The sequence below is a fragment of the Schistocerca nitens genome, chromosome 2 (assembly GCF_023898315.1).
Source record: "Schistocerca nitens isolate TAMUIC-IGC-003100 chromosome 2, iqSchNite1.1, whole genome shotgun sequence".
NCBI lineage: Eukaryota > Metazoa > Arthropoda > Insecta > Orthoptera > Acrididae > Schistocerca > Schistocerca nitens.
The window spans coordinates 96,938,188-96,954,087 of record NC_064615.1 but is presented as its reverse complement, the minus strand read 5'-3'; the positions used below and the strand labels follow the sequence as shown (position 1 = coordinate 96,954,087).

The 15,900-nt window shown below is 48.4% G+C and overlaps 27 non-coding genes across 27 annotated transcripts; 13 read left to right on the top strand and 14 right to left on the bottom strand.

The window, feature by feature from the left end:
* Positions 1 to 19: 19 nt before the first annotated feature.
* Trnap-ugg (transfer RNA proline (anticodon UGG)) lies at positions 20 to 91 on the bottom strand. The gene has a single exon. It is a non-coding gene; the product is annotated as a tRNA-Pro (tRNA).
* A 557-nt stretch (positions 92 to 648) lies between these two features.
* Trnaq-uug (transfer RNA glutamine (anticodon UUG)) lies at positions 649 to 720 on the top strand. The gene has a single exon. It is a non-coding gene; the product is annotated as a tRNA-Gln (tRNA).
* Positions 721 to 1,227: 507 nt separating this feature from the next.
* On the bottom strand, positions 1,228 to 1,299 carry Trnap-ugg (transfer RNA proline (anticodon UGG)). The gene has a single exon. It is a non-coding gene; the product is annotated as a tRNA-Pro (tRNA).
* Positions 1,300 to 1,856: 557 nt separating this feature from the next.
* Trnaq-uug (transfer RNA glutamine (anticodon UUG)) lies at positions 1,857 to 1,928 on the top strand. The gene has a single exon. It is a non-coding gene; the product is annotated as a tRNA-Gln (tRNA).
* A 484-nt stretch (positions 1,929 to 2,412) lies between these two features.
* Positions 2,413 to 2,484, bottom strand: Trnap-ugg (transfer RNA proline (anticodon UGG)). Its single transcript has one exon. It is a non-coding gene; the product is annotated as a tRNA-Pro (tRNA).
* A 557-nt stretch (positions 2,485 to 3,041) lies between these two features.
* On the top strand, positions 3,042 to 3,113 carry Trnaq-uug (transfer RNA glutamine (anticodon UUG)). The gene has a single exon. It is a non-coding gene; the product is annotated as a tRNA-Gln (tRNA).
* Positions 3,114 to 3,620: 507 nt separating this feature from the next.
* Trnap-ugg (transfer RNA proline (anticodon UGG)) lies at positions 3,621 to 3,692 on the bottom strand. Its single transcript has one exon. It is a non-coding gene; the product is annotated as a tRNA-Pro (tRNA).
* A 557-nt stretch (positions 3,693 to 4,249) lies between these two features.
* On the top strand, positions 4,250 to 4,321 carry Trnaq-uug (transfer RNA glutamine (anticodon UUG)). The gene has a single exon. It is a non-coding gene; the product is annotated as a tRNA-Gln (tRNA).
* Positions 4,322 to 4,828: 507 nt separating this feature from the next.
* Positions 4,829 to 4,900, bottom strand: Trnap-ugg (transfer RNA proline (anticodon UGG)). The gene has a single exon. It is a non-coding gene; the product is annotated as a tRNA-Pro (tRNA).
* Positions 4,901 to 5,457: 557 nt separating this feature from the next.
* Positions 5,458 to 5,529, top strand: Trnaq-uug (transfer RNA glutamine (anticodon UUG)). The gene has a single exon. It is a non-coding gene; the product is annotated as a tRNA-Gln (tRNA).
* Positions 5,530 to 6,036: 507 nt separating this feature from the next.
* Positions 6,037 to 6,108, bottom strand: Trnap-ugg (transfer RNA proline (anticodon UGG)). Its single transcript has one exon. It is a non-coding gene; the product is annotated as a tRNA-Pro (tRNA).
* Positions 6,109 to 6,665: 557 nt separating this feature from the next.
* Trnaq-uug (transfer RNA glutamine (anticodon UUG)) lies at positions 6,666 to 6,737 on the top strand. The gene has a single exon. It is a non-coding gene; the product is annotated as a tRNA-Gln (tRNA).
* Positions 6,738 to 7,244: 507 nt separating this feature from the next.
* Trnap-ugg (transfer RNA proline (anticodon UGG)) lies at positions 7,245 to 7,316 on the bottom strand. Its single transcript has one exon. It is a non-coding gene; the product is annotated as a tRNA-Pro (tRNA).
* A 557-nt stretch (positions 7,317 to 7,873) lies between these two features.
* On the top strand, positions 7,874 to 7,945 carry Trnaq-uug (transfer RNA glutamine (anticodon UUG)). Its single transcript has one exon. It is a non-coding gene; the product is annotated as a tRNA-Gln (tRNA).
* A 507-nt stretch (positions 7,946 to 8,452) lies between these two features.
* Positions 8,453 to 8,524, bottom strand: Trnap-ugg (transfer RNA proline (anticodon UGG)). Its single transcript has one exon. It is a non-coding gene; the product is annotated as a tRNA-Pro (tRNA).
* A 557-nt stretch (positions 8,525 to 9,081) lies between these two features.
* Trnaq-uug (transfer RNA glutamine (anticodon UUG)) lies at positions 9,082 to 9,153 on the top strand. The gene has a single exon. It is a non-coding gene; the product is annotated as a tRNA-Gln (tRNA).
* A 507-nt stretch (positions 9,154 to 9,660) lies between these two features.
* On the bottom strand, positions 9,661 to 9,732 carry Trnap-ugg (transfer RNA proline (anticodon UGG)). The gene has a single exon. It is a non-coding gene; the product is annotated as a tRNA-Pro (tRNA).
* Positions 9,733 to 10,289: 557 nt separating this feature from the next.
* On the top strand, positions 10,290 to 10,361 carry Trnaq-uug (transfer RNA glutamine (anticodon UUG)). The gene has a single exon. It is a non-coding gene; the product is annotated as a tRNA-Gln (tRNA).
* Positions 10,362 to 10,868: 507 nt separating this feature from the next.
* Positions 10,869 to 10,940, bottom strand: Trnap-ugg (transfer RNA proline (anticodon UGG)). Its single transcript has one exon. It is a non-coding gene; the product is annotated as a tRNA-Pro (tRNA).
* Positions 10,941 to 11,497: 557 nt separating this feature from the next.
* Positions 11,498 to 11,569, top strand: Trnaq-uug (transfer RNA glutamine (anticodon UUG)). The gene has a single exon. It is a non-coding gene; the product is annotated as a tRNA-Gln (tRNA).
* Positions 11,570 to 12,076: 507 nt separating this feature from the next.
* Positions 12,077 to 12,148, bottom strand: Trnap-ugg (transfer RNA proline (anticodon UGG)). The gene has a single exon. It is a non-coding gene; the product is annotated as a tRNA-Pro (tRNA).
* Positions 12,149 to 12,705: 557 nt separating this feature from the next.
* Positions 12,706 to 12,777, top strand: Trnaq-uug (transfer RNA glutamine (anticodon UUG)). The gene has a single exon. It is a non-coding gene; the product is annotated as a tRNA-Gln (tRNA).
* A 507-nt stretch (positions 12,778 to 13,284) lies between these two features.
* Trnap-ugg (transfer RNA proline (anticodon UGG)) lies at positions 13,285 to 13,356 on the bottom strand. Its single transcript has one exon. It is a non-coding gene; the product is annotated as a tRNA-Pro (tRNA).
* Positions 13,357 to 13,913: 557 nt separating this feature from the next.
* Trnaq-uug (transfer RNA glutamine (anticodon UUG)) lies at positions 13,914 to 13,985 on the top strand. The gene has a single exon. It is a non-coding gene; the product is annotated as a tRNA-Gln (tRNA).
* A 507-nt stretch (positions 13,986 to 14,492) lies between these two features.
* Positions 14,493 to 14,564, bottom strand: Trnap-ugg (transfer RNA proline (anticodon UGG)). The gene has a single exon. It is a non-coding gene; the product is annotated as a tRNA-Pro (tRNA).
* A 557-nt stretch (positions 14,565 to 15,121) lies between these two features.
* Positions 15,122 to 15,193, top strand: Trnaq-uug (transfer RNA glutamine (anticodon UUG)). Its single transcript has one exon. It is a non-coding gene; the product is annotated as a tRNA-Gln (tRNA).
* Positions 15,194 to 15,700: 507 nt separating this feature from the next.
* On the bottom strand, positions 15,701 to 15,772 carry Trnap-ugg (transfer RNA proline (anticodon UGG)). Its single transcript has one exon. It is a non-coding gene; the product is annotated as a tRNA-Pro (tRNA).
* Positions 15,773 to 15,900: the final 128 nt, after the last annotated feature.

Here is a 15,900-nt window from a genome sequence, read left to right as displayed (position 1 = left end):
GTCGCGAAAGTGAAAAGTAGGGCCTGTCCGGGATTTGAACCCGGGACCTCCTGCACCCAAAGCAGGAATCATACCCCTAGACCAACAGGCCGCACGTGGAAGCAGGTCTGCACCCCGCCACCTACTGAGATCTTGCCGCACTTGCTAGTTGCAGCATCCGATCTGGACCATATTCTCAAAGAGGTTTCTTAATCCGGCACCTACAACATGCGCTGTGCTGAACACCAGTGTATGTGAATGCTGAAACAGCTGCTTGAGTTGTGTGACAGAATTTCGACCGTGTGAAGTGCAAATGTTATCGTGTCACGCACTATCCGCCCACTACGTAGCGATCTGTGTCAGCACGCAGTTTTCGACGGTACTCTGTGTCCATAGCTGTTTTCATAGCTAGGCTGCTTCCAGCACAAAGCATCCACCATACGAAAGTGGCTGTTCGGCGATTTTGGTTACCTGAGCCTTCGACATCACTTCATGTACGAATACTGGCAAGAATTCTCGCTACATTCGAAGGTGCTCCTTCCACTTCCAGCCTACTTGGTTGGTTCATTTGCCACGCAAACACTTCCTGAGGACGCTACATGTAATAACATCGCATCTTATCTGCTTAATTACATGATGCTACTGAATTTAAGACCGCTGCAGGCATCCGGTTCCATGGTGTAATGGTTAGCACTCTGGGCTTTGAATCCAGCGATCCGAGTTCGAGTCTCGGTGGAACCTGGCGCTGTGTTTTGCGATCGTTTCTAGAAATGAGTACGAGCCGGTAGTTGGAATTGTATATGCAGAATTTTAGCTACGATCATGTAATGCAAATTGTTAATTGCAGTCCACACGTGAATGGGGAACGCTGCAAATGCTTATGCTTTTGCTACTAGGATTAATAACGGGTCGTAAGGGGTTCAACTGCGAGAAGACGACCTCAGCTGTTTCTCCCAGCAGGAAAGACATCTCACCCTTTTGTGTGCTGCATGCGCATGCATTTAACAAACTTGCATGCGATGTACTAGTTCCTGGGAAACTAATAGAATCGTTGTACGTGCCAGTCTTTACGTATAGATATAAGTAAGCGAAGACGGCTTAATCCTGGCACGTAGATTGCTTTCCGCAAGACGCACCTGAGAGTCTGATGGGCCGGTGGCCCGACATGCAGTTTGTCCTGTTGCATGGCTTACTTTCAGAGAATCGCAAGTTTATCGTAGTGCTTGGTTGTCGCGAAAGTGAAAAGTAGGGCCTGTCCGGGATTTGAACCCGGGACCTCCTGCACCCAAAGCAGGAATCATACCCCTAGACCAACAGGCCGCACATGGAAGCAGGTCTGCACCCCGCCACCTACTGAGGTCTTGCCGCACTTGCTAGTTGCAGCATCCGATCTGGACCATATTCTCAAAGAGGTTTCTTAATCCGGCACGTACAACATGCGCTGTGCTGAACACCAGTGTATGTGAATGCTGAAACAGCTGCTTGAGTTGTGTGACAGAATTTCGACCGTGTGAAGTGCAAATGTTATCGTGTCACGCACTATCCGCCCACTACGTAGCGTTCTGTGTCAGCACGCAGTTTTCGACGGTACTCTGTGTCCATAGCTGTTTTCATAGCTAGGCTGCTTCCAGCACAAAGCATCCACCATACGAAAGTGGCTGTTCGGCGATTTTGGTTACCTGAGCCTTCGACATCACTTCATGTACGAATACTGGCAAGAATTCTCGCTACATTCGAAGGTGCTCCTTCCACTTCCAGCCTACTTGGTTGGTTCATTTGCCACGCAAACACTTCCTGAGGACGCTACATGTAATAACATCGCATCTTATCTGCTTAATTACATGATGCTACTGAATTTAAGACCGCTGCAGGCATCCGGTTCCATGGTGTAATGGTTAGCACTCTGGACTTTGAATCCAGCGATCCGAGTTCGAGTCTCGGTGGAACCTGGCGCTGTGTTTTGCGATCGTTTCTAGAAATGAGTACGAGCCGGTAGTTGGAATTGTATTTGCAGAATTTTTTTTAATTGCAGTCCACACGTGAATGGGGAACGCTGCAAATGCTTATGCTTTTGCTACTAGGATTAATAACGGGTCGTAAGGGGTTCAACTGCGAGAAGACGACCTCAGCTGTTTCTCCCAGCAGGAAAGACATCTCACCCTTTTGTGTGCTGCATGCGCATGCATTTAACAAACTTGCATGCGATGTACTAGTTCCTGGGAAACTAATAGAATCGTTGTACGTGCCAGTCTTTACGTATAGATATAAGTAAGCGAAGACGGCTTAATCCTGGCACGTAGATTGCTTTCCGCAAGACGCACCTGAGAGTCTGATGGGCCGGTGGCCCGACATGCAGTTTGTCCTGTTGCATGGCTTACTTTCAGAGAATCGCAAGTTTATCGTAGTGCTTGGTTGTCGCGAAAGTGAAAAGTAGGGCCTGTCCGGGATTTGAACCCGGGACCTCCTGCACCCAAAGCAGGAATCATACCCCTAGACCAACAGGCCGCACATGGAAGCAGGTCTGCACCCCGCCACCTACTGAGGTCTTGCCGCACTTGCTAGTTGCAGCATCCGATCTGGACCATATTCTCAAAGAGGTTTCTTAATCCGGCACCTACAACATGCGCTGTGCTGAACACCAGTGTATGTGAATGCTGAAACAGCTGCTTGAGTTGTGTGACAGAATTTCGACCGTGTGAAGTGCAAATGTTATCGTGTCACGCACTATCCGCCCACTACGTAGCGTTCTGTGTCAGCACGCAGTTTTCGACGGTACTCTGTGTCCATAGCTGTTTTCATAGCTAGGCTGCTTCCAGCACAAAGCATCCACCATACGAAAGTGGCTGTTCGGCGATTTTGGTTACCTGAGCCTTCGACATCACTTCATGTACGAATACTGGCAAGAATTCTCGCTACATTCGAAGGTGCTCCTTCCACTTCCAGCCTACTTGGTTGGTTCATTTGCCACGCAAACACTTCCTGAGGACGCTACATGTAATAACATCGCATCTTATCTGCTTAATTACATGATGCTACTGAATTTAAGACCGCTGCAGGCATCCGGTTCCATGGTGTAATGGTTAGCACTCTGGACTTTGAATCCAGCGATCCGAGTGCGAGTCTCGGTGGAACCTGGCGCTGTGTTTTGCGATCGTTTCTAGAAATGAGTACGAGCCGGTAGTTGGAATTGTATATGCAGAATTTTAGCTACGATCATGTAATGCAAATTGTTAATTGCAGTCCACACGTGAATGGGGAACGCTGCAAATGCTTATGCTTTTGCTACTAGGATTAATAACGGGTCGTAAGGGGTTCAACTGCGAGAAGACGACCTCAGCTGTTTCTCCCAGCAGGAAAGACATCTCACCCTTTTGTGTGCTGCATGCGCATGCATTTAACAAACTTGCATGCGATGTACTAGTTCCTGGGAAACTAATAGAATCGTTGTACGTGCCAGTCTTTACGTATAGATATAAGTAAGCGAAGACGGCTTAATCCTGGCACGTAGATTGCTTTCCGCAAGACGCACCTGAGAGTCTGATGGGCCGGTGGCCCGACATGCAGTTTGTCCTGTTGCATGGCTTACTTTCAGAGAATCGCAAGTTTATCGTAGTGCTTGGTTGTCGCGAAAGTGAAAAGTAGGGCCTGTCCGGGATTTGAACCCGGGACCTCCTGCACCCAAAGCAGGAATCATACCCCTAGACCAACAGGCCGCACGTGGAAGCAGGTCTGCACCCCGCCACCTACTGAGATCTTGCCGCACTTGCTAGTTGCAGCATCCGATCTGGACCATATTCTCAAAGAGGTTTCTTAATCCGGCACCTACAACATGCGCTGTGCTGAACACCAGTGTATGTGAATGCTGAAACAGCTGCTTGAGTTGTGTGACAGAATTTCGACCGTGTGAAGTGCAAATGTTATCGTGTCACGCACTATCCGCCCACTACGTAGCGATCTGTGTCAGCACGCAGTTTTCGACGGTACTCTGTGTCCATAGCTGTTTTCATAGCTAGGCTGCTTCCAGCACAAAGCATCCACCATACGAAAGTGGCTGTTCGGCGATTTTGGTTACCTGAGCCTTCGACATCACTTCATGTACGAATACTGGCAAGAATTCTCGCTACATTCGAAGGTGCTCCTTCCACTTCCAGCCTACTTGGTTGGTTCATTTGCCACGCAAACACTTCCTGAGGACGCTACATGTAATAACATCGCATCTTATCTGCTTAATTACATGATGCTACTGAATTTAAGACCGCTGCAGGCATCCGGTTCCATGGTGTAATGGTTAGCACTCTGGGCTTTGAATCCAGCGATCCGAGTTCGAGTCTCGGTGGAACCTGGCGCTGTGTTTTGCGATCGTTTCTAGAAATGAGTACGAGCCGGTAGTTGGAATTGTATATGCAGAATTTTAGCTACGATCATGTAATGCAAATTGTTAATTGCAGTCCACACGTGAATGGGGAACGCTGCAAATGCTTATGCTTTTGCTACTAGGATTAATAACGGGTCGTAAGGGGTTCAACTGCGAGAAGACGACCTCAGCTGTTTCTCCCAGCAGGAAAGACATCTCACCCTTTTGTGTGCTGCATGCGCATGCATTTAACAAACTTGCATGCGATGTACTAGTTCCTGGGAAACTAATAGAATCGTTGTACGTGCCAGTCTTTACGTATAGATATAAGTAAGCGAAGACGGCTTAATCCTGGCACGTAGATTGCTTTCCGCAAGACGCACCTGAGAGTCTGATGGGCCGGTGGCCCGACATGCAGTTTGTCCTGTTGCATGGCTTACTTTCAGAGAATCGCAAGTTTATCGTAGTGCTTGGTTGTCGCGAAAGTGAAAAGTAGGGCCTGTCCGGGATTTGAACCCGGGACCTCCTGCACCCAAAGCAGGAATCATACCCCTAGACCAACAGGCCGCACATGGAAGCAGGCCTGCACCCCGCCACCTACTGAGGTCTTGCCGCACTTGCTAGTTGCAGCATCCGATCTGGACCATATTCTCAAAGAGGTTTCTTAATCCGGCACGTACAACATGCGCTGTGCTGAACACCAGTGTATGTGAATGCTGAAACAGCTGCTTGAGTTGTGTGACAGAATTTCGACCGTGTGAAGTGCAAATGTTATCGTGTCACGCACTATCCGCCCACTACGTAGCGTTCTGTGTCAGCACGCAGTTTTCGACGGTACTCTGTGTCCATAGCTGTTTTCATAGCTAGGCTGCTTCCAGCACAAAGCATCCACCATACGAAAGTGGCTGTTCGGCGATTTTGGTTACCTGAGCCTTCGACATCACTTCATGTACGAATACTGGCAAGAATTCTCGCTACATTCGAAGGTGCTCCTTCCACTTCCAGCCTACTTGGTTGGTTCATTTGCCACGCAAACACTTCCTGAGGACGCTACATGTAATAACATCGCATCTTATCTGCTTAATTACATGATGCTACTGAATTTAAGACCGCTGCAGGCATCCGGTTCCATGGTGTAATGGTTAGCACTCTGGACTTTGAATCCAGCGATCCGAGTTCGAGTCTCGGTGGAACCTGGCGCTGTGTTTTGCGATCGTTTCTAGAAATGAGTACGAGCCGGTAGTTGGAATTGTATATGCAGAATTTTAGCTACGATCATGTAATGCAAATTGTTAATTGCAGTCCACACGTGAATGGGGAACGCTGCAAATGCTTATGCTTTTGCTACTAGGATTAATAACGGGTCGTAAGGGGTTCAACTGCGAGAAGACGACCTCAGCTGTTTCTCCCAGCAGGAAAGACATCTCACCCTTTTGTGTGCTGCATGCGCATGCATTTAACAAACTTGCATGCGATGTACTAGTTCCTGGGAAACTAATAGAATCGTTGTACGTGCCAGTCTTTACGTATAGATATAAGTAAGCGAAGACGGCTTAATCCTGGCACGTAGATTGCTTTCCGCAAGACGCACCTGAGAGTCTGATGGGCCGGTGGCCCGACATGCAGTTTGTCCTGTTGCATGGCTTACTTTCAGAGAATCGCAAGTTTATCGTAGTGCTTGGTTGTCGCGAAAGTGAAAAGTAGGGCCTGTCCGGGATTTGAACCCGGGACCTCCTGCACCCAAAGCAGGAATCATACCCCTAGACCAACAGGCCGCACATGGAAGCAGACCTGCACCCCGCCACCTACTGAGGTCTTGCCGCACTTGCTAGTTGCAGCATCCGATCTGGACCATATTCTCAAAGAGGTTTCTTAATCCGGCACCTACAACATGCGCTGTGCTGAACACCAGTGTATGTGAATGCTGAAACAGCTGCTTGAGTTGTGTGACAGAATTTCGACCGTGTGAAGTGCAAATGTTATCGTGTCACGCACTATCCGCCCACTACGTAGCGTTCTGTGTCAGCACGCAGTTTTCGACGGTACTCTGTGTCCATAGCTGTTTTCATAGCTAGGCTGCTTCCAGCACAAAGCATCCACCATACGAAAGTGGCTGTTCGGCGATTTTGGTTACCTGAGCCTTCGACATCACTTCATGTACGAATACTGGCAAGAATTCTCGCTACATTCGAAGGTGCTCCTTCCACTTCCAGCCTACTTGGTTGGTTCATTTGCCACGCAAACACTTCCTGAGGACGCTACATGTAATAACATCGCATCTTATCTGCTTAATTACATGATGCTACTGAATTTAAGACCGCTGCAGGCATCCGGTTCCATGGTGTAATGGTTAGCACTCTGGACTTTGAATCCAGCGATCCGAGTGCGAGTCTCGGTGGAACCTGGCGCTGTGTTTTGCGATCGTTTCTAGAAATGAGTACGAGCCGGTAGTTGGAATTGTATATGCAGAATTTTAGCTACGATCATGTAATGCAAATTGTTAATTGCAGTCCACACGTGAATGGGGAACGCTGCAAATGCTTATGCTTTTGCTACTAGGATTAATAACGGGTCGTAAGGGGTTCAACTGCGAGAAGACGACCTCAGCTGTTTCTCCCAGCAGGAAAGACATCTCACCCTTTTGTGTGCTGCATGCGCATGCATTTAACAAACTTGCATGCGATGTACTAGTTCCTGGGAAACTAATAGAATCGTTGTACGTGCCAGTCTTTACGTATAGATATAAGTAAGCGAAGACGGCTTAATCCTGGCACGTAGATTGCTTTCCGCAAGACGCACCTGAGAGTCTGATGGGCCGGTGGCCCGACATGCAGTTTGTCCTGTTGCATGGCTTACTTTCAGAGAATCGCAAGTTTATCGTAGTGCTTGGTTGTCGCGAAAGTGAAAAGTAGGGCCTGTCCGGGATTTGAACCCGGGACCTCCTGCACCCAAAGCAGGAATCATACCCCTAGACCAACAGGCCGCACGTGGAAGTAGGTCTGCACCCCGCCACCTACTGAGATCTTGCCGCACTTGCTAGTTGCAGCATCCGATCTGGACCATATTCTCAAAGAGGTTTCTTAATCCGGCACCTACAACATGCGCTGTGCTGAACACCAGTGTATGTGAATGCTGAAACAGCTGCTTGAGTTGTGTGACAGAATTTCGACCGTGTGAAGTGCAAATGTTATCGTGTCACGCACTATCCGCCCACTACGTAGCGATCTGTGTCAGCACGCAGTTTTCGACGGTACTCTGTGTCCATAGCTGTTTTCATAGCTAGGCTGCTTCCAGCACAAAGCATCCACCATACGAAAGTGGCTGTTCGGCGATTTTGGTTACCTGAGCCTTCGACATCACTTCATGTACGAATACTGGCAAGAATTCTCGCTACATTCGAAGGTGCTCCTTCCACTTCCAGCCTACTTGGTTGGTTCATTTGCCACGCAAACACTTCCTGAGGACGCTACATGTAATAACATCGCATCTTATCTGCTTAATTACATGATGCTACTGAATTTAAGACCGCTGCAGGCATCCGGTTCCATGGTGTAATGGTTAGCACTCTGGACTTTGAATCCAGCGATCCGAGTTCGAGTCTCGGTGGAACCTGGCGCTGTGTTTTGCGATCGTTTCTAGAAATGAGTACGAGCCGGTAGTTGGAATTGTATATGCAGAATTTTAGCTACGATCATGTAATGCAAATTGTTAATTGCAGTCCACACGTGAATGGGGAACGCTGCAAATGCTTATGCTTTTGCTACTAGGATTAATAACGGGTCGTAAGGGGTTCAACTGCGAGAAGACGACCTCAGCTGTTTCTCCCAGCAGGAAAGACATCTCACCCTTTTGTGTGCTGCATGCGCATGCATTTAACAAACTTGCATGCGATGTACTAGTTCCTGGGAAACTAATAGAATCGTTGTACGTGCCAGTCTTTACGTATAGATATAAGTAAGCGAAGACGGCTTAATCCTGGCACGTAGATTGCTTTCCGCAAGACGCACCTGAGAGTCTGATGGGCCGGTGGCCCGACATGCAGTTTGTCCTGTTGCATGGCTTACTTTCAGAGAATCGCAAGTTTATCGTAGTGCTTGGTTGTCGCGAAAGTGAAAAGTAGGGCCTGTCCGGGATTTGAACCCGGGACCTCCTGCACCCAAAGCAGGAATCATACCCCTAGACCAACAGGCCGCACATGGAAGCAGGCCTGCACCCCGCCACCTACTGAGGTCTTGCCGCACTTGCTAGTTGCAGCATCCGATCTGGACCATATTCTCAAAGAGGTTTCTTAATCCGGCACCTACAACATGCGCTGTGCTGAACACCAGTGTATGTGAATGCTGAAACAGCTGCTTGAGTTGTGTGACAGAATTTCGACCGTGTGAAGTGCAAATGTTATCGTGTCACGCACTATCCGCCCACTACGTAGCGTTCTGTGTCAGCACGCAGTTTTCGACGGTACTCTGTGTCCATAGCTGTTTTCATAGCTAGGCTGCTTCCAGCACAAAGCATCCACCATACGAAAGTGGCTGTTCGGCGATTTTGGTTACCTGAGCCTTCGACATCACTTCATGTACGAATACTGGCAAGAATTCTCGCTACATTCGAAGGTGCTCCTTCCACTTCCAGCCTACTTGGTTGGTTCATTTGCCACGCAAACACTTCCTGAGGACGCTACATGTAATAACATCGCATCTTATCTGCTTAATTACATGATGCTACTGAATTTAAGACCGCTGCAGGCATCCGGTTCCATGGTGTAATGGTTAGCACTCTGGACTTTGAATCCAGCGATCCGAGTGCGAGTCTCGGTGGAACCTGGCGCTGTGTTTTGCGATCGTTTCTAGAAATGAGTACGAGCCGGTAGTTGGAATTGTATATGCAGAATTTTAGCTACGATCATGTAATGCAAATTGTTAATTGCAGTCCACACGTGAATGGGGAACGCTGCAAATGCTTATGCTTTTGCTACTAGGATTAATAACGGGTCGTAAGGGGTTCAACTGCGAGAAGACGACCTCAGCTGTTTCTCCCAGCAGGAAAGACATCTCACCCTTTTGTGTGCTGCATGCGCATGCATTTAACAAACTTGCATGCGATGTACTAGTTCCTGGGAAACTAATAGAATCGTTGTACGTGCCAGTCTTTACGTATAGATATAAGTAAGCGAAGACGGCTTAATCCTGGCACGTAGATTGCTTTCCGCAAGACGCACCTGAGAGTCTGATGGGCCGGTGGCCCGACATGCAGTTTGTCCTGTTGCATGGCTTACTTTCAGAGAATCGCAAGTTTATCGTAGTGCTTGGTTGTCGCGAAAGTGAAAAGTAGGGCCTGTCCGGGATTTGAACCCGGGACCTCCTGCACCCAAAGCAGGAATCATACCCCTAGACCAACAGGCCGCACGTGGAAGTAGGTCTGCACCCCGCCACCTACTGAGATCTTGCCGCACTTGCTAGTTGCAGCATCCGATCTGGACCATATTCTCAAAGAGGTTTCTTAATCCGGCACCTACAACATGCGCTGTGCTGAACACCAGTGTATGTGAATGCTGAAACAGCTGCTTGAGTTGTGTGACAGAATTTCGACCGTGTGAAGTGCAAATGTTATCGTGTCACGCACTATCCGCCCACTACGTAGCGATCTGTGTCAGCACGCAGTTTTCGACGGTACTCTGTGTCCATAGCTGTTTTCATAGCTAGGCTGCTTCCAGCACAAAGCATCCACCATACGAAAGTGGCTGTTCGGCGATTTTGGTTACCTGAGCCTTCGACATCACTTCATGTACGAATACTGGCAAGAATTCTCGCTACATTCGAAGGTGCTCCTTCCACTTCCAGCCTACTTGGTTGGTTCATTTGCCACGCAAACACTTCCTGAGGACGCTACATGTAATAACATCGCATCTTATCTGCTTAATTACATGATGCTACTGAATTTAAGACCGCTGCAGGCATCCGGTTCCATGGTGTAATGGTTAGCACTCTGGACATTGAATCCAGCGATCCGAGTTCGAGTCTCGGTGGAACCTGGCGCTGTGTTTTGCGATCGTTTCTAGAAATGAGTACGAGCCGGTAGTTGGAATTGTATATGCAGAATTTTAGCTACGATCATGTAATGCAAATTGTTAATTGCAGTCCACACGTGAATGGGGAACGCTGCAAATGCTTATGCTTTTGCTACTAGGATTAATAACGGGTCGTAAGGGGTTCAACTGCGAGAAGACGACCTCAGCTGTTTCTCCCAGCAGGAAAGACATCTCACCCTTTTGTGTGCTGCATGCGCATGCATTTAACAAACTTGCATGCGATGTACTAGTTCCTGGGAAACTAATAGAATCGTTGTACGTGCCAGTCTTTACGTATAGATATAAGTAAGCGAAGACGGCTTAATCCTGGCACGTAGATTGCTTTCCGCAAGACGCACCTGAGAGTCTGATGGGCCGGTGGCCCGACATGCAGTTTGTCCTGTTGCATGGCTTACTTTCAGAGAATCGCAAGTTTATCGTAGTGCTTGGTTGTCGCGAAAGTGAAAAGTAGGGCCTGTCCGGGATTTGAACCCGGGACCTCCTGCACCCAAAGCAGGAATCATACCCCTAGACCAACAGGCCGCACATGGAAGCAGGCCTGCACCCCGCCACCTACTGAGGTCTTGCCGCACTTGCTAGTTGCAGCATCCGATCTGGACCATATTCTCAAAGAGGTTTCTTAATCCGGCACGTACAACATGCGCTGTGCTGAACACCAGTGTATGTGAATGCTGAAACAGCTGCTTGAGTTGTGTGACAGAATTTCGACCGTGTGAAGTGCAAATGTTATCGTGTCACGCACTATCCGCCCACTACGTAGCGTTCTGTGTCAGCACGCAGTTTTCGACGGTACTCTGTGTCCATAGCTGTTTTCATAGCTAGGCTGCTTCCAGCACAAAGCATCCACCATACGAAAGTGGCTGTTCGGCGATTTTGGTTACCTGAGCCTTCGACATCACTTCATGTACGAATACTGGCAAGAATTCTCGCTACATTCGAAGGTGCTCCTTCCACTTCCAGCCTACTTGGTTGGTTCATTTGCCACGCAAACACTTCCTGAGGACGCTACATGTAATAACATCGCATCTTATCTGCTTAATTACATGATGCTACTGAATTTAAGACCGCTGCAGGCATCCGGTTCCATGGTGTAATGGTTAGCACTCTGGACTTTGAATCCAGCGATCCGAGTTCGAGTCTCGGTGGAACCTGGCGCTGTGTTTTGCGATCGTTTCTAGAAATGAGTACGAGCCGGTAGTTGGAATTGTATATGCAGAATTTTAGCTACGATCATGTAATGCAAATTGTTAATTGCAGTCCACACGTGAATGGGGAACGCTGCAAATGCTTATGCTTTTGCTACTAGGATTAATAACGGGTCGTAAGGGGTTCAACTGCGAGAAGACGACCTCAGCTGTTTCTCCCAGCAGGAAAGACATCTCACCCTTTTGTGTGCTGCATGCGCATGCATTTAACAAACTTGCATGCGATGTACTAGTTCCTGGGAAACTAATAGAATCGTTGTACGTGCCAGTCTTTACGTATAGATATAAGTAAGCGAAGACGGCTTAATCCTGGCACGTAGATTGCTTTCCGCAAGACGCACCTGAGAGTCTGATGGGCCGGTGGCCCGACATGCAGTTTGTCCTGTTGCATGGCTTACTTTCAGAGAATCGCAAGTTTATCGTAGTGCTTGGTTGTCGCGAAAGTGAAAAGTAGGGCCTGTCCGGGATTTGAACCCGGGACCTCCTGCACCCAAAGCAGGAATCATACCCCTAGACCAACAGGCCGCACATGGAAGCTGGCCTGCACCCCGCCACCTACTGAGGTCTTGCCGCACTTGCTAGTTGCAGCATCCGATCTGGACCATATTCTCAAAGAGGTTTCTTAATCCGGCACCTACAACATGCGCTGTGCTGAACACCAGTGTATGTGAATGCTGAAACAGCTGCTTGAGTTGTGTGACAGAATTTCGACCGTGTGAAGTGCAAATGTTATCGTGTCACGCACTATCCGCCCACTACGTAGCGTTCTGTGTCAGCACGCAGTTTTCGACGGTACTCTGTGTCCATAGCTGTTTTCATAGCTAGGCTGCTTCCAGCACAAAGCATCCACCATACGAAAGTGGCTGTTCGGCGATTTTGGTTACCTGAGCCTTCGACATCACTTCATGTACGAATACTGGCAAGAATTCTCGCTACATTCGAAGGTGCTCCTTCCACTTCCAGCCTACTTGGTTGGTTCATTTGCCACGCAAACACTTCCTGAGGACGCTACATGTAATAACATCGCATCTTATCTGCTTAATTACATGATGCTACTGAATTTAAGACCGCTGCAGGCATCCGGTTCCATGGTGTAATGGTTAGCACTCTGGACTTTGAATCCAGCGATCCGAGTGCGAGTCTCGGTGGAACCTGGCGCTGTGTTTTGCGATCGTTTCTAGAAATGAGTACGAGCCGGTAGTTGGAATTGTATATGCAGAATTTTAGCTACGATCATGTAATGCAAATTGTTAATTGCAGTCCACACGTGAATGGGGAACGCTGCAAATGCTTATGCTTTTGCTACTAGGATTAATAACGGGTCGTAAGGGGTTCAACTGCGAGAAGACGACCTCAGCTGTTTCTCCCAGCAGGAAAGACATCTCACCCTTTTGTGTGCTGCATGCGCATGCATTTAACAAACTTGCATGCGATGTACTAGTTCCTGGGAAACTAATAGAATCGTTGTACGTGCCAGTCTTTACGTATAGATATAAGTAAGCGAAGACGGCTTAATCCTGGCACGTAGATTGCTTTCCGCAAGACGCACCTGAGAGTCTGATGGGCCGGTGGCCCGACATGCAGTTTGTCCTGTTGCATGGCTTACTTTCAGAGAATCGCAAGTTTATCGTAGTGCTTGGTTGTCGCGAAAGTGAAAAGTAGGGCCTGTCCGGGATTTGAACCCGGGACCTCCTGCACCCAAAGCAGGAATCATACCCCTAGACCAACAGGCCGCACATGGAAGCAGGTCTGCACCCCGCCACCTACTGAGGTCTTGCCGCACTTGCTAGTTGCAGCATCCGATCTGGACCATATTCTCAAAGAGGTTTCTTAATCCGGCACCTACTACATGCGCTGTGCTGAACACCAGTGTATGTGAATGCTGAAACAGCTGCTTGAGTTGTGTGACAGAATTTCGACCGTGTGAAGTGCAAATGTTATCGTGTCACGCACTATCCGCCCACTACGTAGCGTTCTGTGTCAGCACGCAGTTTTCGACGGTACTCTGTGTCCATAGCTGTTTTCATAGCTAGGCTGCTTCCAGCACAAAGCATCCACCATACGAAAGTGGCTGTTCGGCGATTTTGGTTACCTGAGCCATCGACATCACTTCATGTACGAATACTGGCAAGAATTCTCGCTACATTCGAAGGTGCTCCTTCCACTTCCAGCCTACTTGGTTGGTTCATTTGCCACGCAAACACTTCCTGAGGACGCTACATGTAATAACATCGCATCTTATCTGCTTAATTACATGATGCTACTGAATTTAAGACCGCTGCAGGCATCCGGTTCCATGGTGTAATGGTTAGCACTCTGGACTTTGAATCCAGCGATCCGAGTGCGAGTCTCGGTGGAACCTGGCGCTGTGTTTTGCGATCGTTTCTAGAAATGAGTACGAGCCGGTAGTTGGAATTGTATATGCAGAATTTTAGCTACGATCATGTAATGCAAATTGTTAATTGCTGTCCACACGTGAATGGGGAACGCTGCAAATGCTTATGCTTTTGCTACTAGGATTAATAACGGGTCGTAAGGGGTTCAACTGCGAGAAGACGACCTCAGCTGTTTCTCCCAGCAGGAAAGACATCTCACCCTTTTGTGTGCTGCATGCGCATGCATTTAACAAACTTGCATGCGATGTACTAGTTCCTGGGAAACTAATAGAATCGTTGTACGTGCCAGTCTTTACGTATAGATATAAGTAAGCGAAGACGGCTTAATCCTGGCACGTAGATTGCTTTCCGCAAGACGCACCTGAGAGTCTGATGGGCCGGTGGCCCGACATGCAGTTTGTCCTGTTGCATGGCTTACTTTCAGAGAATCGCAAGTTTATCGTAGTGCTTGGTTGTCGCGAAAGTGAAAAGTAGGGCCTGTCCGGGATTTGAACCCGGGACCTCCTGCACCCAAAGCAGGAATCATACCCCTAGACCAACAGGCCGCACGTGGAAGCAGGTCTGCACCCCGCCACCTACTGAGATCTTGCCGCACTTGCTAGTTGCAGCATCCGATCTGGACCATATTCTCAAAGAGGTTTCTTAATCCGGCACCTACAACATGCGCTGTGCTGAACACCAGTGTATGTGAATGCTGAAACAGCTGCTTGAGTTGTGTGACAGAATTTCGACCGTGTGAAGTGCAAATGTTATCGTGTCACGCACTATCCGCCCACTACGTAGCGATCTGTGTCAGCACGCAGTTTTCGACGGTACTCTGTGTCCATAGCTGTTTTCATAGCTAGGCTGCTTCCAGCACAAAGCATCCACCATACGAAAGTGGCTGTTCGGCGATTTTGGTTACCTGAGCCTTCGACATCACTTCATGTACGAATACTGGCAAGAATTCTCGCTACATTCGAAGGTGCTCCTTCCACTTCCAGCCTACTTGGTTGGTTCATTTGCCACGCAAACACTTCCTGAGGACGCTACATGTAATAACATCGCATCTTATCTGCTTAATTACATGATGCTACTGAATTTAAGACCGCTGCAGGCATCCGGTTCCATGGTGTAATGGTTAGCACTCTGGGCTTTGAATCCAGCGATCCGAGTTCGAGTCTCGGTGGAACCTGGCGCTGTGTTTTGCGATCGTTTCTAGAAATGAGTACGAGCCGGTAGTTGGAATTGTATATGCAGAATTTTAGCTACGATCATGTAATGCAAATTGTTAATTGCAGTCCACACGTGAATGGGGAACGCTGCAAATGCTTATGCTTTTGCTACTAGGATTAATAACGGGTCGTAAGGGGTTCAACTGCGAGAAGACGACCTCAGCTGTTTCTCCCAGCAGGAAAGACATCTCACCCTTTTGTGTGCTGCATGCGCATGCATTTAACAAACTTGCATGCGATGTACTAGTTCCTGGGAAACTAATAGAATCGTTGTACGTGCCAGTCTTTACGTATAGATATAAGTAAGCGAAGACGGCTTAATCCTGGCACGTAGATTGCTTTCCGCAAGACGCACCTGAGAGTCTGATGGGCCGGTGGCCCGACATGCAGTTTGTCCTGTTGCATGGCTTACTTTCAGAGAATCGCAAGTTTATCGTAGTGCTTGGTTGTCGCGAAAGTGAAAAGTAGGGCCTGTCCGGGATTTGAACCCGGGACCTCCTGCACCCAAAGCAGGAATCATACTCCTAGACCAACAGGCCGCACATGGAAGCAGGCCTGCACCCCGCCACCTACTGAGGTCTTGCCGCACTTGCTAGTTGCAGCATCCGATCTGGACCATATTCTCAAAGAGGTTTCTTAATCCGGCACGTACAACATGCGCTGTGCT